Raw genomic sequence first — 18662 nt, 5'->3', positions numbered from 1 at the left:
TTAAATTGGGAACAATCTTTTAGTCAACATTTTCTTAAGAAAATAAGTCAAAAATGTCTGAACTGACGAATCAGATTGATGGATCAAAAAACAAAAAACTCACAGGCCTAACAACTTCCCTCTGCTTTTATCATCAAATATGGCTGGATTTATTTATGTAAATTCGCAGCAGCAAATTGAAAATATCTCATTGACTAGCACTGCTGGGGAGATGAAAACTGTGTATTTGTAGTCTCCACTATACATATAGAAAGTGCATTGTGATGACAGTGGAATTCAGATTTTTTTTTAAAGGAGACTGTACAAATGTGTTGGCTAAAGCAGTAGTGTATCTCCACCACCACCCCCTTTCAATCCCCATTTCTTTCATTCTGCAAGATGGCCGTGATTGCGGAACAGGCAGAAAATAAATTACGTTGCTATACCAGAGAGAAAAGTATACCAGTTGGATGCCAGCCTGGCACAGATTTATTAAAGACAGAAGTCTGTCATACATTGCAGTAATATTTAAAACGGGCCCTGAAAAGCTGGTGTTGATCACGGCAATTGCTCTTCCAAATTTTATGTCCTCAGGCCATGCCGAGTGTCCTTCGTTAATGTTGAGTCAATTTTCTGCCAAAGGTAATTTGGTTCTGCTAAACCTTTGTGTCATAGTTGGGTCTATTCTTAGTTCCTGTTTATTCATAGACATTCTCACCCACCCAAGAGCAAACTGAGAGAACCACAAAACACCACACCCTCCTGAGATTGGAGCACCTGCAAGGAGGAAGTGGTTGGAAGCAGTTGGCCAAGGGTGTGGAGGACCACTTTGTGTGTGCATTTTGAACATGTGCCAGGATGGAGGTTGGGTGAGAAGCAGGTGCTGGGTAACACAGAGGATACTCGCTTGATTTGGAGCTATGATAAAGAGTGGTGGGATTAATGTGCCCTGTGTGTGCACTCTCAATAACCAAAGCACAAGATTGCAGGAGAAAATCTACCACATACGTTCAATAATGAATTTTGGAATACCCCTTTTCTCCTCAAGAACTTTGCCTCCTTGAAAAAAGATTCCCCTGGATCTGAGGTGGGTTTTGATTAAGGATGATTAAAGAAATGTGTTGCCTACCACTTTGCCAACTAGAACAAAAATTTTATTTTGTTCCCCAGTCCTTTCCATTCAACACAGTGCCAGGCATATGCAAACATAAATGTTTTTTTGATTGAGCCATGCAAACATGTATATTTATCAAATGAATTCTAAATGAGGCAATGGGGCCTCAGTACACACACACACACACACACACACACACACACTGTATATATGTGTATATGACGAGTTGCTACCAATCTTAGGGACACATACATTTCAGTCTTTCAGGGAGCTGTGGGTTTTTGTGCCTAACCAACTGCAACACAGTGAAATGATGTGAGAGCAAATGAGCCATTGGTGCATTTCTGTATTGGTTATTCTTTATATGTTAGTTTTCCTTCAGTGAGTTCAAATTAGTGTTGGAAAAATGCATCATCAGCATAAAGATTAATCTTGAGTTCCTTGTTTTATATCATCACACCGTTAATATCTGGATTAGTTCATCTAAACATTCCAATGCTAGAGCAAATAACAGGTGAAAGAGGGTATCCCTGTCTGATACTATGGGACAATGAAAATCTAGAGAATCAATAGCATTGATGTTCACAGTTGTGAACCTCTGTAGAGTTTCTGGAGCATATTCACCATCTGTTTGTTTAGATGTTTCTCTGCATGTGCCATTCATCTACACATGTGAGGCCTGAAACCAGTCTAGCCATTTTAAAACTTAACCTTTTAAAGCAGGGTTTAAGGATCATGTAGGTCTCCAGGTCTTGTTGCACTGTGAGCTCCCAGTACTCTTTACCATTGGCTATGCAGTCTAACATCATCTGGAGGGCTACAAAAGTCCCACCTGCATTCAAAAGAATAATACAGTTTAATATCCACCTTGTATTACAGCAGGCCCTTGGTATCCGCTGGGGTTTAATTTCAGGAAATGGATAACAAAATCTGTGGATGCTCAATTCCCATTAAATACAATGGCACAGTAAAATGGTGTGCCTTATATAAAATGGTAAAATCAAGGTTTACTTTTTGGAATTTATATATATTTTTTAACATTTTCAAACCATGGTTGTTTGAATCCATGAATAAAAAATCAGTGGATGCAGAAGGCTGACTGTATATGCATTTGCAATAAATTACTAGCCGCACATACTAGGGTTCTGGAGCGTGTGGTTGCTGTGCGCTTCGAAACCCTAGTTTCGGTGGCAAGACAGCACTTTTGGCCCCTCTGTCTCAGGCCTAAGAATCATAGAATCATAGAGTTGGAAGAGACCACAAGGGCCATCCAGTCCAACTTCCTGCCATGCAGGAATTCACAATCAAAGCATCCCCGACAGATGGCTATCCAGCCTCTGTTAAAAGACTTTCAAAAAAGGAGACCCCACCACCCTCCAAGGGAGTGTGTTCCACTGTTGAACAGCTCTTACTGTCAAGAAGTTCCTCCTAATGTTGAGGTGGAATCTCTTTTCCTGTAGCTTGCATCCATTGTTCTGTGTTCTCGTCTCTGGAGCAGCAGAAAACAGGTTTGCTCCATCCTCAATGTGACACTCCTTCAAATACATAAACCCCTTCAAATATATATCATATCACCCCTTAACCGTCTCTTGTCCAGGCTAAACATACTCAGCTCCCTAAGTCTTTCCTCATAAATTTACAGTGCTATTTAAATAAAGTTTAATAATAATAATAATGCATGGTTTCCAGACCCTTCACCATTTTAGTCGCCCTCCTTTGGACACGCTCCAGTTTCTCAACATCCTTTTTAAAGTGTGGTGCTCAGAACTGGACACAGTATTCCAAGTGAGGCCTGACCAAAGCAGAATGGAGTAGCACTATTACTTCCCTTGATCTATACACTGTACTTCTATTGATGCAGCCTAAAATCACATTGGCCTTTTTAGCTGCCACATCACGCTGCTGACTCATGTTCAACTTGTGGTCTGCCAGGATTCCTAGATTCCTTTCACACGTAGTCTCGTTCAGCCATCCTATATCTATGAATTTCATTTTTCCACCCTAAGTGCAATACCTTACATTCAATAGTATTTTATTTTATCCATTGGGGCTGAGGATGCCGAACTGCACATGCTTGATGGTGTGCAGCGGGCAGGCGCTGTAGGTCATCCCTGCCTCCCGGAGGGAGGGTCACATGACGATGAAGGCGCCACTTCACATGTGGGTCAGCCGGTCGGAGGCAGAACAGCGCCTGCGTCATCAGGCGGAGCAGCACCTGTGACTTATGGTGGCCCCATGAATTTCATAGTGTTTCCTTAAGCAATGAGAGCGTCAGCATGGTGTAGTAGTTAGAGTGTTGGGCTAAGACTGAAAGACCAGGGTTCAAATTCCCACTCTGCTATGGAAACTCACTGGGTGAACTTAGCAAATCACACTCTCAGCTTCAGAGGAAGGTAAGGGCAAATCCGTTCTGAATAAATTCTGCCAAGAAAAGCCATAATAGGTTCACCTTATGGTCACCCTAAGTCAGAAATGACTTGAAGGAACACAACCACCACCACTCAGAGGTGGTTTGTCGTTGCCATTGCCTTCATCTGAAATACACCCTACAGAACCTGGTATTCCCTGGCTTTACTCTTTTACCGGTAAGTATTAACACAAATTTCATAGGTTCGTTTTAAGCAAGAAATACTCAGAAGTGGTTTTGTTAGTTCATTCCTCTGAAATATAGCCTACAGAACAGGCACTAACAAATCATACACAAACACACTAGTAATTGGATTAATATTATTATTATTATTATTGTGTGTGTGTGTGTGTGTGTGTGTGTGCGCGCGCGCATGCCTCCAAGTCATTTTTGACTAATGGCGACCCTATTACTGGGTTTTCTTGGAAAGCTTCTTCAGAGGGGGTTTGCCATTGCCATCCTCTGAGGCTGAGAGACTGTGACTTGCCCAAGGTCACCCAGTAGATTTTCATTTTTTTAAATTTTTTATTCATTTTATTTATTTTATTCATGGCCGAATGGAGATTTGAACTCTGCTCTCTTGAGTCATAGTCCGATATTCAAACCACTACACCACAGAGTATATTAATTTCCTGCTTTCCCCCAAAAATTGGGGCTCAAAGTGGCTTACAGTTTAAAAGAAAAACATAATGCAAAAAGTGAACATTAAAACAAAAGTAAGTTTTCTAGGGTTTTTTTTTTTTTTTTTTGCCATTTTCTTTAAGGGACATCATTTTACTATGCCATCATATTTAATCCAAAGATTATACATCCACGGATGAACATCCACGAATTTTAGTATCCATGGGGGGGGGGGGGGGCGTTCCTGGAACCAAACCCAAGGGTACACCAAAATCCAAAATAATTGACTTGGGTAGCTGAGATAGTGACACCTTTGCTTTACGATAGTATAGTGTGTACAAACCTGGTTTCCTGCACAGAATTGTTAAACATATTATGTATAACATTACCTGCAGGCTATGTGTATAAGGTTTATAGGAAACACAAATGGATTCCATGTTTAGACTTGGGTCCCCTCTCCAAGGTAATTTCATTATCTAGATGCAAATATTGAGCTAGTGTGCTGTAGTGGTTTGAGTGTTGGACTGCGTCTCTGGAGACCAGGGTTCAGTTCCTGACTCAGCCATGAAACCCACTGGGTGATCTTGGGCAAGTCACATGCTCTCAGCTTCAGGGGAAGGCCATGGCAAACCTCTTCTGAACAAATCTTGCCCCCCTGATAGGTTCAACCCAGGGTTGTCATAAGTTGGAAAGGACTTGAGCGTACACAACACACACACACACACACATGCAAAAATCCCAAAATCCAGGGGAGGGGAGATATCCAAAACACTTCTGGTCCCAGGCATTTCAGATAAGGAAGACCCAACCTATACATACACAGGACAGAAGCATGCAATCGAGGAGTCCTGGGTTCATTTAGGAGTATTTTTATCTTTTTAGTCAGTCATGTCCCTCATTTTTTTCCCTTGAAGGTCCTCCATTCTGAGCATGACAAGCATGGATTTACATTTAGGAGTGGTTTTTAAAATCTTTTTATGCAGTCATGTCCCTCATTTTCTCCCCTTCAACATATTTAGGAGTGTTTTTATCGTTTTATTCAGTCATGTCCAATATTTATTTTCCTTGAAAGCCCTGGGCATGACGAGCATGGATTTTACAGGACTGTTTTTACACTTTTATTCAGTCAGGTCCCACAGTGGAATAACATTTAGGCGTGCTTTTTAAATCATTTTATTCAGTCATGTCCCACATTTTTTCCGCTTGAAGGCCCTCCATCCTGAGCATGACAAACATGGGTTAGGAGTGTTTTTATCTTTTTATTGGGGAGAAGGTATGTTCCACCACACATTCCTCCCCTTCCATTTTGAGGTGCCCTTTGTGGTCAGGAGGACACACCTGGGGGCCCCCTTTGCCTTCAACATTTTATTATGAGAGGGGAGATGTAGTTTAGCCTGCCCTGCCCTTGACATTCCCCCCACACAAACAGCCCCTTCTCCGGCTGCTGTTTCCTGTTGACAGGCTGCTTCCCTCCCTCAGTGGGTTTCTGAGCTCACTTCCCAGCCAACAACAGGAAGCCTTTTGCAGCAGCAGCAAGAGGAGGAGGAGGGCATGGCTTCCCACCACACCCCACAGCTTGCACTGGGGTGGGTTGGAGGGCAGAGGAGCCCCATGGAGGCAGGGAAGGAGGGGAAGGGGCTTTAAAGGGCTCAGCCTTGCAGCCTCCTTCTCCTCTCTCTCTGGGGAAGCTCAGCCCAAAGGCAGGAGGCAGACAGAGGGTAAGAAGAGATGGGGCTTTGTCATGCTTGGCAATGTGTGGGGCACTCTGGTTGTGGGGTGGAGGTCTGAGCTTGCTGGAAAACCCTCTTCTCTTATTTCTATCACCCCAGTCCATAGCATGACACTTGGCTGCATCTGCACTGCAGGAAATAACTTGCTTTGACACCACTTTAACTTTCTAGTGGCACTAGATTTGGGAATTGTGGTGGCACTACAAACAGCATGGTTCCCAAGCTTTGGTCCTTTAGAACTTCAACTCCAAGAATCTATGATTGTTGGCTGTCTGGGGCTTCTGGGAGTTGAAGTCCCAAATAAACAAAGTTTGGGAATCACTGCACTAAAGGGTGTGTGTATGTGTTGTGTGGCTTCAAGGCTGGACACCACTTTAATAGCCATGGCACAATGCTACGGGATGCTGGGATTTATAGTTTGGTGCAGCACATGAGCTCTCTGATTTTTAATATGAAGTTGAACGCTTTCATGGCTGGCATTCATAGGTTTTTTGTGAGGTTTTGGGGCTACCATGTTCTAGAAGAGTTTATTCCTGACGTTTCACCAGCATCTGTGGCTGGCATCTTCAGAGAATGCTGGCATGGAAGAGAGTGGGTTACATGTGTGTATATACACACACCCTACTCTGAAGATGCCAGCCACAGATGGTGGTGAAATGTCAGGAATAAACTCTTCTAGAACATGGCCACATAGAATCATAGAGTTGGAAGAGACGGCAAGGGCCATCCAGTCCAACTCCCTGCCATGCAGGAAATCTAAATCAAAGCATCCCCAACATAGCCCAAAAAACCCAAAACAAATCTCTGATTTTTTGTTGTTGCATGCCTTCAAGTCATTTCTGACTTTTTAGCTGACCCAAAGGGGAAACTATCATAGGGTTTTCTTGGCATGTTTTGTTCAGACAGAGTTTGCCATTGCCATCCTCTGAGGCTGAAAGAGTGTCATTTGCCCAAGGCTACCCCACTGGGGTTTCATGGCTGAGTGGCGATTTGAACCATGGTCTCCAGAGTCATAGTCCAATGTTCAAACCATTACATCACACCAGTTGTTTAAATCGTACATTTTTTTACTTACGACAACCCTAAGGTGAACCTGTCATAAGGTTTTCTTGGCAAGGTTCCTCAGAGGAAGTTTGCCATTGCCATTCTCTGAGGCTGAGAATGTATGACTTGCCCAAGTTCACCCCAGTGGGTTTCCATGGCTGAATAGGGATTTGAACCCTGGTCTCCAGAGTCATAGGACTTTATCACACAGAAGAAAAATGGTAGTTTAAATGGGGTTTATTCCATGAAAATTGTGCAATTACTATTAAATCTTACTATTAAGATTTTCAGACACAGTGCAATATAAGAGCCTTTAAACTGGGAATAACCAGGGAATAACCAGGCAATATTGCTGTTTATTGCCTGGTTGTTCACGGGTTCATGGCACTTTAATTGCTTTTCAATGCAATGTCATGTGAAAAGCTTTATTGCAGTTGCGAGATATTCCCGGGATAATGGTAGTTTAATTGCAGCTTCATGTGAAAATCTTAACTGCGAGTGCGTGATTTTTACAGGATACTCTCCATTTGAACTTTATCACACAGGGACAATTGGAAGTATATAGTCCAGCGCCATCCCTTGAAATAGCAACCTGGCGCTCTCCAGATGTTTTGGACCAGATTTCTCATAAACGTTGATCACTGACTTTGCTGAAACAGGTGATGGAGTTGTAATCCACTGTATCTGGGAGATGGTTGCCTATCCCTTTAAGTAATATTGGCTCTAAAGCCAAAACTGCCCCCCCCCCCCACATATCTTTGGTCCCATCTCCTAATAATTTATTAGGTTCCACCCTATTGCTCGAGATTGATAATGTCTTGGCTGTTTTTGTCTCTTTAATCAGAGATAGAAATTCTGTAGCCTTTCAGATATTCTTGGACTGCAGCTTCCAGCTTTCCCCATCAGTGGCTGTGCTAACAAGGTATGCTGGGACTTACAGCCCCCAAAATCTGGAGAGCTGCATGATTCCCACCACTGTAAATGTTATTGTTTCTGAACTACAGCTCCCGGAATCCCCAGCCAGCATGTGGCGGGGGGGATATTTCTGACTTCAGTGTAAATGATGGGATGAGGATCTATCATTGAATTCCAATAATTTCATGTTATTTAAAATCTTAATGTAACCAAGGCAAAACACTAATGGCGCAAGCAGAAGCTTAGGGAGATGAAAGGTGTTTTTTACTTGGAAAATAAGGCTCAGAAAGATTCATTCAGATCCAAATTGTCCCCGTCACCACAGTTGCTTGTTACAAACATTGAAAGAGATTATGGGCAGTCCACAATCACAGACTTCTATTGTATTTATCTAATGCACCCCGTATGGGACAAGTTGCCAATGGGTTTTTAACAGCAGCCAGCAAGGTTAAAATTTAAAAGGTGTCATTTTCTTCAGAAATTCTTTCCTAACTAGGAAAAGTGTAACTTGCTAAATTACTGTCTGCCAGGTTACAGTTGAAAGCATGGGAGTAAGACCAGTAGAAGAAGAACAGTGGTACTGTTGATATGCCACTGTATATACTTTGAGCATCTTCTAAGGTCAGACATACCTTGAAAAATTGCAAGGAAACAGATTTTGGCTAAACATTAGAAGAACTTTCCTAACTGTAATAGTTGATCAATGGTGGAACAGACCACCTTGCAAGCTGGTGGGCTCTCTTTTGCTGGAGGTGTTCAAAGCAGAGGTTGGATAGACGCTGGATGCTCTGGTTGTAGCCTTCATTTCAGCTCCACCATTCAGTAGGCTTTCCATAGGGATTCTGGGCTACTTTGGGTAAGTCACATGCTCTCAGCCTTACCAAGAAAATCCTGTGATAAGTTTGGCTTAGGGTTGCCATAAATTGGAAAGAACTTGAAGGCAAACAACACACACACACACACACACACGGATTTTGACTAGATGGTTTCCAAGATCCCATATAATACTGTGAATACATTTGTCTCCCTCTTCTTTGTATATACATATCAAGGAAGAGGGATACCTGGTTTCCAGTTCCCACCTGGTCATAACCATGGTCCCATCACTATCTTTCCAACTAACTTATCCCACAGGGTTCATATATGGATAAAACTGGGAGAAAGGAAACATCTGTGCCCCCCTAGTGCTCCTTTGAGGAAGGATGCAATATAAATCAATTTATGATGATGAGTGTATCTAGTGTGAGTTGTTAACCACCTTTGAGTCTATCCCGCCTCATGGCAACCCTGTGGATGAGACATCTCCAAGACTCCCATTGCTCTGCTTGGGTCCTCTAAATTCATGCCTGTGAGCTCCTTAACAGAGTCCATCCATCTAGCATGTGGTCTTCCTCTCTTTCTACATCCCTCCACCTTTCCTAGCATTATTGTCTTTTCAGTCATTTCTTCTCACGAAATGACCAAAGTATGATGGCCTCAACTTTATCATCTTGGCTTCCACTGAGATTTCAGGCTTGATCTGTTCTAGGACCCATTTGTTTGTCTTTTTGGCTATTCATGGTATCCTCAGCACTCTTCTCCAGCACCACATCTCAAATGAATTGATTTTCCTCCTATCTGCTTTCCTCAGTACATGATAATAGGGCAAATAATGGCTTGTATGATTCTAACTTTTGTTTTTCTTTCTAGATAACTTTCATGTATCTAGTGTACCACTCAGTTATACCTATTTGCTTGTTAGAACATCCAGTTTAATAGCATCTGAGATCTGTGGTGTGGTGACGTTACTATATGAATCAAAATCTGTATATTATAAAAAATTCACAGCTGAAAGGTTTTGCACTTTTTGTCTTTTTTAGACTACAATTGTGATGCTGTGATCCAAAAACCTAACATTGCTAAGCCCTGAAGATCCAAAATTTACTAGTCTCTACCAGAACCTTCCTAGTTATCTGCCTTCCAAATGAATATAGCTGGCAATGAAGGTACTACAGCTGCCATCATCCCCAGCTAGCTAACTGGGGAAGGCTACATGGTGTTTGCCAGCTTTAAAAGATGCATGTTTGAGAGCCAAATTTATGATGAACCATTGAACAAAAACCTATATCCAAGAAATGTGTGGGTTATTTTCCTAGACGTTGAAGTAAACTTCCCATATTCTTTGTCAAATAAGACAGAACAGATTTTCTCACACTGATTGCTTATTGTGAGGAATGACTGTTCATTTGGAAAGCTTTGTTTGAGCATGGTAAATTTCCATTCCGTGTTATAAATAAATATCATAACACAACACAAAGCAAAATGTGGTGTTGAGTGCCCCACTTCCTCCATGTGGTGGGAAATCCAAAAATCGCTTTCCTGATAAGGAGGAAGTGTAGAACATTTGTGGTTTTTTTGCAATATACAGATGTCAAGCATGTCCATTGAGATGGAAATAGCAGAAGCAACAACAGCATACCTGTTTTGACTATCTAGCTCCAAACTCTTGTGTTGCAACAACAGCATACCTGTTTTGACTATCTAGCTCCAAACTCTTGTGTTGCATGTGTCTCTAGTTAAATATTAAATACTTCTACCTTCATCCTTTATTTTTTAAAAATTTAATTTATATCCCCTCTTTCTTCCAGCACAGGATCCAAGGCAGTGTTGTCGTTCAAGTCATTTCCATCATATGGTAACCCTAAGTTTTTTTTCGTGGGGCTGAGAGTGTGTGACTTGCTCAAAGTCACCCAGTGGGTTTCCATGAGTGAATGGGGAACCAAACCCTGGCCTCCAGAGTCATAGTCCACTACACTACACCACACCAGACCATCACTGCCCATTTTCTATCTCCTTTCTTGCCTTTCTGTCTTGTTGTTTTTGTTTCTGCACCCCTTCCTGTTTCCCATATCTCCATCAGCAATTCCGTGCACACTGAGTATGCGCAGTCCACACTGGCCCATTTTTAGAGTCTAGCCATCCTACAGGTCTGTTTGTACGTAAACTTTGAGGTTTCTTTAAACCTGCTTCTATTTAACACTTGGTTGGCTGGGTTTTTGTGGACAGTCTGCAGCAAAGCTTTATTATTGATCCTGCATGATAGGGAGTTGGGTTAAATGGCCCTTTGGGTTCCTTCCAACTCTGTCATTTCTATCATTTATTAACATTTGTTTGCCTTTGTGCAATCTACATTGCTCAGCAGGAAAAGAAACAAGCACACTGGCATATACACAATTGATTGCACAACACTAGCATTCACAATAACTGTGCTGTAGTGTAACCACCATATTATTGCCTGGGTGTAGATTTTAAATCTTGTCTTTTTAACTCACCACATTGTTTAATATATATTTTATATATTAAAATATATTAATATTTAAAATCATTTAAAATCATTTTATTTTGACACTATTTAAATTAGTCAACTTGTTTTTTTTTTGTTCAGATCTGAAATCTTTAGCAAGAGGGCAGGATATAAATATTTTAATAGTAAACTTTGCATAGAATGGAGGCTTTCTAGTGATTGTGAAATAAATCTGGAAGTTGCTTACAACTAGAGAACTTCTTCATATGCTAAAATAAGGGGTTTCACCTCCAAATATTGTACACATTATGGAAATGTTTGTACTCATCTGAGCCTGGTAGTGACACATCGGCTGCATCCTCATTGCAGAAATTATTCAGTTTGACACCACTTTAACTGCCATGGCTCAGGTGTAGAGTAATTTAAGTTTCCTAAAGCTTAAGAGTATTAGCTGTTCCCTAAAGGGAGAGTGACCTAAGTCACATGGATAGTTTGAGAGGGGGGACGTTTACATGCAGGAATTCCCTATCTATCTAAGGAGGGAGAAAGAGAATGCAAAAATCTTCCAACATCAGAGCTATGGAATACTGAGAGTTCTAGTTTTGTGAGATATTTAGTCCTTTCTGTCAGAGAGTCCTGGTGCCACAACAAACTACAATTCCCAGATTTCCATAGCATTGAACCATGGCAGTTAAAGTGGTGTCAGACTGGGTTATTTCTTCAGTGTGAATGCAGCAATAGACTTAAGATTCTCCTGCAACATGGGAGTCATGTGATACACAGCCTGACTTTTGTGTTCAGTGACAAACTTTGGAATGGGAAATTCCAAGAAGCAGTACTGTCCAGGGGGTGCTTTGTCTGACCATTTCCCTCTCCGTCTCCAAAGGCGAATTCCTAATCTAAATCCAATATGCTGCCCTGGCTTCACTGTTAAAACTGCTATTAAATTTTAAATAGGAAAGAAGATAGGTATCAGTATGGTGACTGTAATTTTAATCCCACGGGGAACTGCTTTTGAGGCCATCCTGGCTGGGGGACTCTGGAAGCCATAATTGTTTTTTTTTAAAAGGAATATTTTAATACTTTGATTTTTTTTTAATGTGGGGGAAATGGAGGGAGTAAATTGACCTGCTGGAGATCCAGCATGGTGTAATGGTTTGAGTGTTGGAACTACAATTCTGGAGATCAGGGTTCAATTCACCACTTGAGCATAAAAACCCACACTGCAGAGATAGAGGAGTTTGACACCACTTTAATTGCCATGACTCAATGCTATGATATTCTGGGATGTGTAGTTTTGTGAGATATTTACCCTTGGCTATCTAGTGTGGCATAGTAGTTTTGAGCGTTGAGACCGGGGTTTGAATACTGGTTCAGCCATGGAAACCCACTGGGTGATCTTAGGCAAGTCACACTCTCACAACCTCAGAGGATGGCAATAGCAAACTTGCCAAGAAAACCCTTTGGTAGGTTCGCCTTAGGGTTGCCTTAAATCAAAAATGACTTGGGGGCACACAATAACAAAGGTTGACCTGTTAACCACCAACCCTTCTCCCCCAGCGCTGCTGTTCATATTTTAACTGGAGACTTTAACCTTAAAAGATTAAAAAAGTCAAGCCACAGATCTGCCACATCACATATGAATGAACTGGTTTGGAAAGTTCAAGGAAAGAATGGTTAGGTGAATGCTGCTCTGTAGTTTGGGGTGAGGTGGGTGGATGGATGGATGCAAAGCCTCTGATCAGGGTGCGCTCTTTGCTCCCTGTTCTGCAAGACTTTGCAGTGCATATGGATTTTTTTTTCTCACCCCTCGTATGCATTGCTAAAAATAAGCTGTGGGGAGCCACAGCACATCCTGTCTTCCTGAGTAAAGTGGTCATGCATTACTTTACTGCAATACAGGTCTACAGGGCATTGCAGAAATAATGCACTTTGACACCGGTTTTACTGCCATGGCTCAATGCTGGACTTCTAGTTTTGTGAGCTATTAGCGTTCTCTGTCATAGAGCTCTTGTACCACAAACTACAAATCCCAGGATTCCATACCATGGTTCCACGGCATTAAAAGTGGTGTCAAACTGCATTATTTCTTCAGTGCAAACTAGACCCCAGCCTCTTGAGAGAGAGAGAGAGAGAGAGAGAGAGAGAGAGAGAGAGATGGGGAGAGGGGGCTTCCAGATGAGGCAGATGGTGACATTTTCTACCAGTAACAGTCCAGTCTTTTCCCATTGCTTCTGTATCTTTCTACTCAAAAATCAGTGAGAAAAAGATGGAATGGCTACACAATGTCTTTTGATTTATAGCACTAAGATCATCCCTTTTGCCACTTTAAAACAGATCACAAGAGCAGGCAATGCAAGTCCAACTCTTTCCTTAGTACAGTATATCAAATCCAGATCGCAAAGATCCACTGCTAGATGGCTGTCCAGCTTCTATCTGAAGACCTCTAGGAAGCAAAGCATAAATTGGATCCATTGTTAAACTCTTCTTGCTGCTAAGGAGTTCATCCCAATGTTAAAATTAAACCTACCATCCCTCCTGCAATCCCTGGTCCCCTTTCTTATTTCTCCCAAGTGCTCTGAGCGCAACATTTACTTCACTTTCTAAAACTGGAGGTTTGCCTTCATATGGTTCTTCCTTGAATGAATCTGTCACCCTTTAATCTCTTTTAAATAGTTCTTCCTTGTATTGTTTCTATTACAGTAAACAGTCATAACCCTTTGGTTCTATTCTAACTGCCATGGCTGCATCCTGTGCAATCCTGGGGTTTGTAGAATAATATTCAACCTTGAGATAGGTTCACCTTAGAGTTGCCATAAGTCAGAAACAACTTGAAGGCACACAACAACAACAGCCTCTCTAGCTGGGAATTCCAATTACTCTTTGCTAAACTGCAAATCCTAGGTGTTCATAGGATGTTGCCATGGCAGCTAAAGTGGAATCATAATGCTATAATTGTGTAGTGTGAAAGAGCCCTTGGTATAAGGCAGTTCCCTGATATAGAAGACTGCACCTAGAAGTACTGCACTTGCAGATCCCTGCCATAGTGGACTATGCACCTAGAAATACTGATGGCAAAGCATTTTCACACTTAACATTGGTGTGTGGTGTGGTTTAGTATAGCAGCTGAAATTCTTTAAGTTCTCTTTTCAAGTCACACCTTGGCCACAAGCTCGTTGGAGGCAAGCCTTTGTATCTCTCTCAGATGCTATTTGCATTCGTGTGCGACCAGTTCTAGTGTGGGACAGAAAGCAGAGGAGAACTTTTTGTGCTTTTTTAAAAGTCAGTTCTAGTCAATGTTGGCTTTGCTGTTGTGTTACAGGTGGGTGAAACAGAAGAATTGGTTTCAGTCTCATTAATAGGAAAATTTCCCCTTATACTGAGCATTAAGAAGGAATTTCCAAAACACTGAAAGCTGTTCCACCCAACCGGCAGTGTGATCTTCATCCTGGCAAGGCTACCCTGCCTAGAGGTGATGGGAAGTCAAGATTCTCTTGCCTTAGGCTATGGTTTTGGATGAAAAGATGATCTTCTGGAGAGTATCTAAATGTGTGGTGCCTTTGTAAGGTAACTATTATTTGTGTCATATTTATTGGAAAAGCTACCTGATTTTAAGTTGTTGCGTTCTTTAGGAGTCGTTTCCAACTTAAGTGACCCTAAAGAGAACCTATCATGGGGTTTTCTTGGCAAGATTTGTTCAGAGGGCAGTGCCTTACCCTGAGGCTGAGAGAGTGTGATTTGGCCAAGATCAAACCACTATACCACAATCCTAGTCCAGTGCTCAAACCACTGTACCACACTGGCTGCCAGTGCTTTGCTATGCTATGATATTTAGCTGGTAAATTAGATCAAGTCTATGAAAAGCATTTTTATTGACTAAAGATCTGTCCTGATCAGGCTTTTTGTAATATACAAAATTATGTATGTATACAAATTATGGCAAGCACATTTTAAAAGAAGCAGCCCATGTTTGTATGAAAGGATGAATTTATGGGGATTATCTCTATTAACAAAGTAATAGATGATCAGCTCAGTCCTATACAGGTCTACTCAAAAGTAACCCCACTGTGTTCAAGAGGGCTTATTCCTAAATGTAGGTAGGATTGCAGCCCATAGCTCCTATAATTAGCTATTTTTTATTTAACTGAGTGATGACCTTAGTTAGCCAAGATGCTATAGCAAGCTGGGACATGAATTGTACAAATAAAATTAGACATTTTACCCTTAGTTATTGTGGAATATTCCAAGTTGATTTTTTTGGACCAGAGCATGCGTATACAGGAAATTCTGGTTTCAGGAAGATAGCTTTGTAAAAAGATCCTGTGAGATTTTTTTAAAAAAGGATGTTTGGGGTTTTGTATCCTGGTTCTGTCATATTTGGCATAGTCCCAACAACGATGGAATCCTTTTCTTCTTATCTAGGAAAGTCTCAAGAGGATGTTTTTCTAGATATTTCTATGGGTATAATGCCCTGTTAGAATCACTAAGAAAAGTTTTCTTTCACAAATTGGATATCTGGTGTTTTTTTTAATATCATACATTTATATGCAGTCATTTACTTAGCACAAGGCAGCATACATGTCTCTTGGCATTCCCATTTTATCCTCACAAAAGCCTTGTGAAGTAGGTGAAGCTGAGAGAGAGAGAAAAGACAACAGGGAGTATTTGACTACATACATCATTTGGTGAATTTTATGGGTCAGTGTGATTGGTTCAGGCCTCTCTCTTAAACTTCTCTTAAGCTTCTAAGACTTGTTAATTTCACCATCATTTTAGTGCTCTGTTTTCCTACAATTTTTAAAGACTTAATTGGTTTATATTGGTCCATTCTTCTATGAATTTGTGCTGATAATATACATTGGCACTTAGTCACCTATGTGTCACTACTGTATATACTCAACTGTAATATACTTGACTTCATGTGTAAGTCAAGGACAGGTTTGGGGACCAAAATTATGGATTGTGATATGACCCATGGTTGGGGACATGAAACAAGGGATGTAAAGGACAAAGCAAAGGAAAACAATTATCAAAAATTTACAAAATTCCAGCAGGCATAACTGTTTGGGTTCATCCTAAAGGCTGGCGCTTCTTTTAGGTGCTCCCAAGATGGAACTATCTCTTGCCTTTCATCACTCTACTCAAGAGATGGGGATAGCTCCTTTTTTGATAACAATTTAAGTACAACACTAACATTGATCCATGGATACGTTGACCCAATTTTTTTGAAGCTAATTTTTAAAATAAAATTTCCATACTTATACAGCAGCTGCATCAGGTGAAGGAGGTCTGTTCTGTTCAGCTGTGATCGGGGTAAATGAAAGATAATGTTCCCAGCCCCGCAGTTAGTAAATCTGCAATAAGGAGTTATAAAATTGTTGTAGCCTCACTCACTGTGGGAGTGGGTTGGAAACATTATCTTCCTTGCACTTTACTTCATCCAGTGCTTGCAGTAAGATTACATAGTTTTACTGAATACGGAGCAGTTACGGATCCATAACTTTAATACAAAATGCCAGCTATTATTTTATTTACTAATCTGACTTATTTTTACTGTAATATGTGGTGAGTTGTTGTTGTTGTTGTTGTTATATTCAGTGGATTTTATTAACCTTTTGGTGAGTCTCCTTGAGTTATTTATAGTTTTAAAAAAGCAGAGTAGATATTTTTAAACTAAATAAACATTTCTGGCTAAAAGTCAGTTGATGCAACAGGCAAGGGACAACCTAAAGATAGTAGACAAAGGATGAGTTAACCTGAGGTAAACCTTAACAAAACAATCATTCCTTCACCTCCTTCTCCAAATACTATTTCATGTTCCTGTGAAGAGCAAGAAGTTCATGGCAGAGTGGACAAATTCTGAGTTTCCCTGCTGTGAAAAAAGAAGAAATTAGCAGGTCTAGTACTTCTGGGATGTGTAAATCTGCTTTCAACTGAGCTAAGTTTTAAATGGACCATATGTAAGAAATGGAAAAATGGGGAAATCACCAAAGAGGAATTCAAACAAATAGCAAGCATGTGTAGGGGTAGAGTCAGAAAAGCTAAAGCACAGAATGAACTCAGGCTTGCTAGAGAGGTTAAGAACAACAAAAAGGGCTTTTTTGGATATGTTCGCAGCAAAAGGAAGAAGGTAACGGTAGGGCCACTCCATGGAGAAGATGGCAAAATGCTAACGGGACAGAGAAAAGGCAGAATTACTCAACACCTTCTTTGCCTCAGTGTTCTCATAAAAGGAAAAGAGTGCTCAACCTGACGATAATGGAGCAGAGGACAGAACAGGGGAATTTCAGCACATAACAAGTAAAGAGATAGTACAGGAATACCTGGTTAATCTAAAGGAATATAAATCTCCAGGACCTGATGAACTACATCCAAGGGTATTAAAAGAGCTGGCTAATGTAATATAGGAACCATTGGCAATAATCTTTGAGAACTCCTGGAGAACAGGAGAAGTCCTAGCAGACTGGAGGAGGGCAAACGTTGTCCCCATCTTCAAAAAGGGGAAAAAAGAGGATCCCAACAACTATCGTCCAGTTAGTCTGAAAGTACCAGGAAAGATTCTAGAACAGATCATTAAACAGAGTCTGTGAACATCTAGTAGGCAACTCTAGATCTAGTGTCTAGATCAAGGGAAGTAATAGTGCCACTGTATGCTGCTTAGGTCAGCCCCCACCTGGAATATTGTGTCCAGTTCAGGGCACCACAATTTTAAAAGGATGTTGAGAAACTGGAGCGTATCCAAAGGAAGGCGACTAAAATGGTGAAGCGTCTGGAAACCATGCCCTATGAGGAAAGACTTAGGGAGCTGGGGATGTTTAGCCTGGAGAAGAGAAGGTTAAGGGGTGATATGATAGCCCTGTTTAAATATTTGAAGGGATGTCATACTGAGGAGGGAACAAGTTTGTTTTTTGGTGCTCCAGAGACTAGAACACGGAACAATGGATGCAAACTGCAGGAAAAGAGATTCCACCTCAACATTAGGAGGAACTTCCTGACAGTAAGGGCTGTTTGACAGTGGAACAAACTCCCTTGGAGTGTAGTAGAGTCTTCTTCCTTAGAGGTCTTCAAACAGAGGCTGGATGGCCATCTGTCAGGGATGCTTTGATTTAGATTTCCTGCATGGCAGGGGGTTGGACTGGATGGCCCTTGCGGTCTCTTCCAACTCTATGATTCTATGATTGTAAAGAAAAGGAAAGGGAATGTGCATCTTGTTGTAAGGGAAAAATACCTCTTCTAGAGATAGATCACAATTTTTCTTGCTGCTTTTTTAAGGTGGTGGCAGGGGACACATGGGGAGGTACAAAAATGGACAAACGCTGCATTTAATCCACAGGTTGCATGTTGCCCACCTTTTAGCAAAATTCTGTGATTTATTTTCCTAGTGGGAAGATTGTTTTTGATGCTTCAGCTGCAGTCTACTCCCAGAGTAGATCTCATTGAAATAAATAGAATTCATCTGAATGCACATACAATCATGCTGTTGGAAGATCTGTTTCTGTGCAGGTTAGGCAGATGACAAACAAACAGACACATAATAGATATTCAGTGGAGCCCCTGTTCTAGCTCCAC

The sequence above is a fragment of the Sceloporus occidentalis genome, unplaced genomic scaffold (genome assembly GCF_023333645.1).
Source record: "Sceloporus occidentalis isolate IW3139 unplaced genomic scaffold, rSceOcc1.0.p SCAF_7, whole genome shotgun sequence".
NCBI lineage: Eukaryota > Metazoa > Chordata > Lepidosauria > Squamata > Phrynosomatidae > Sceloporus > Sceloporus occidentalis.
Note: the sequence above shows the minus strand (reverse complement) of the source record.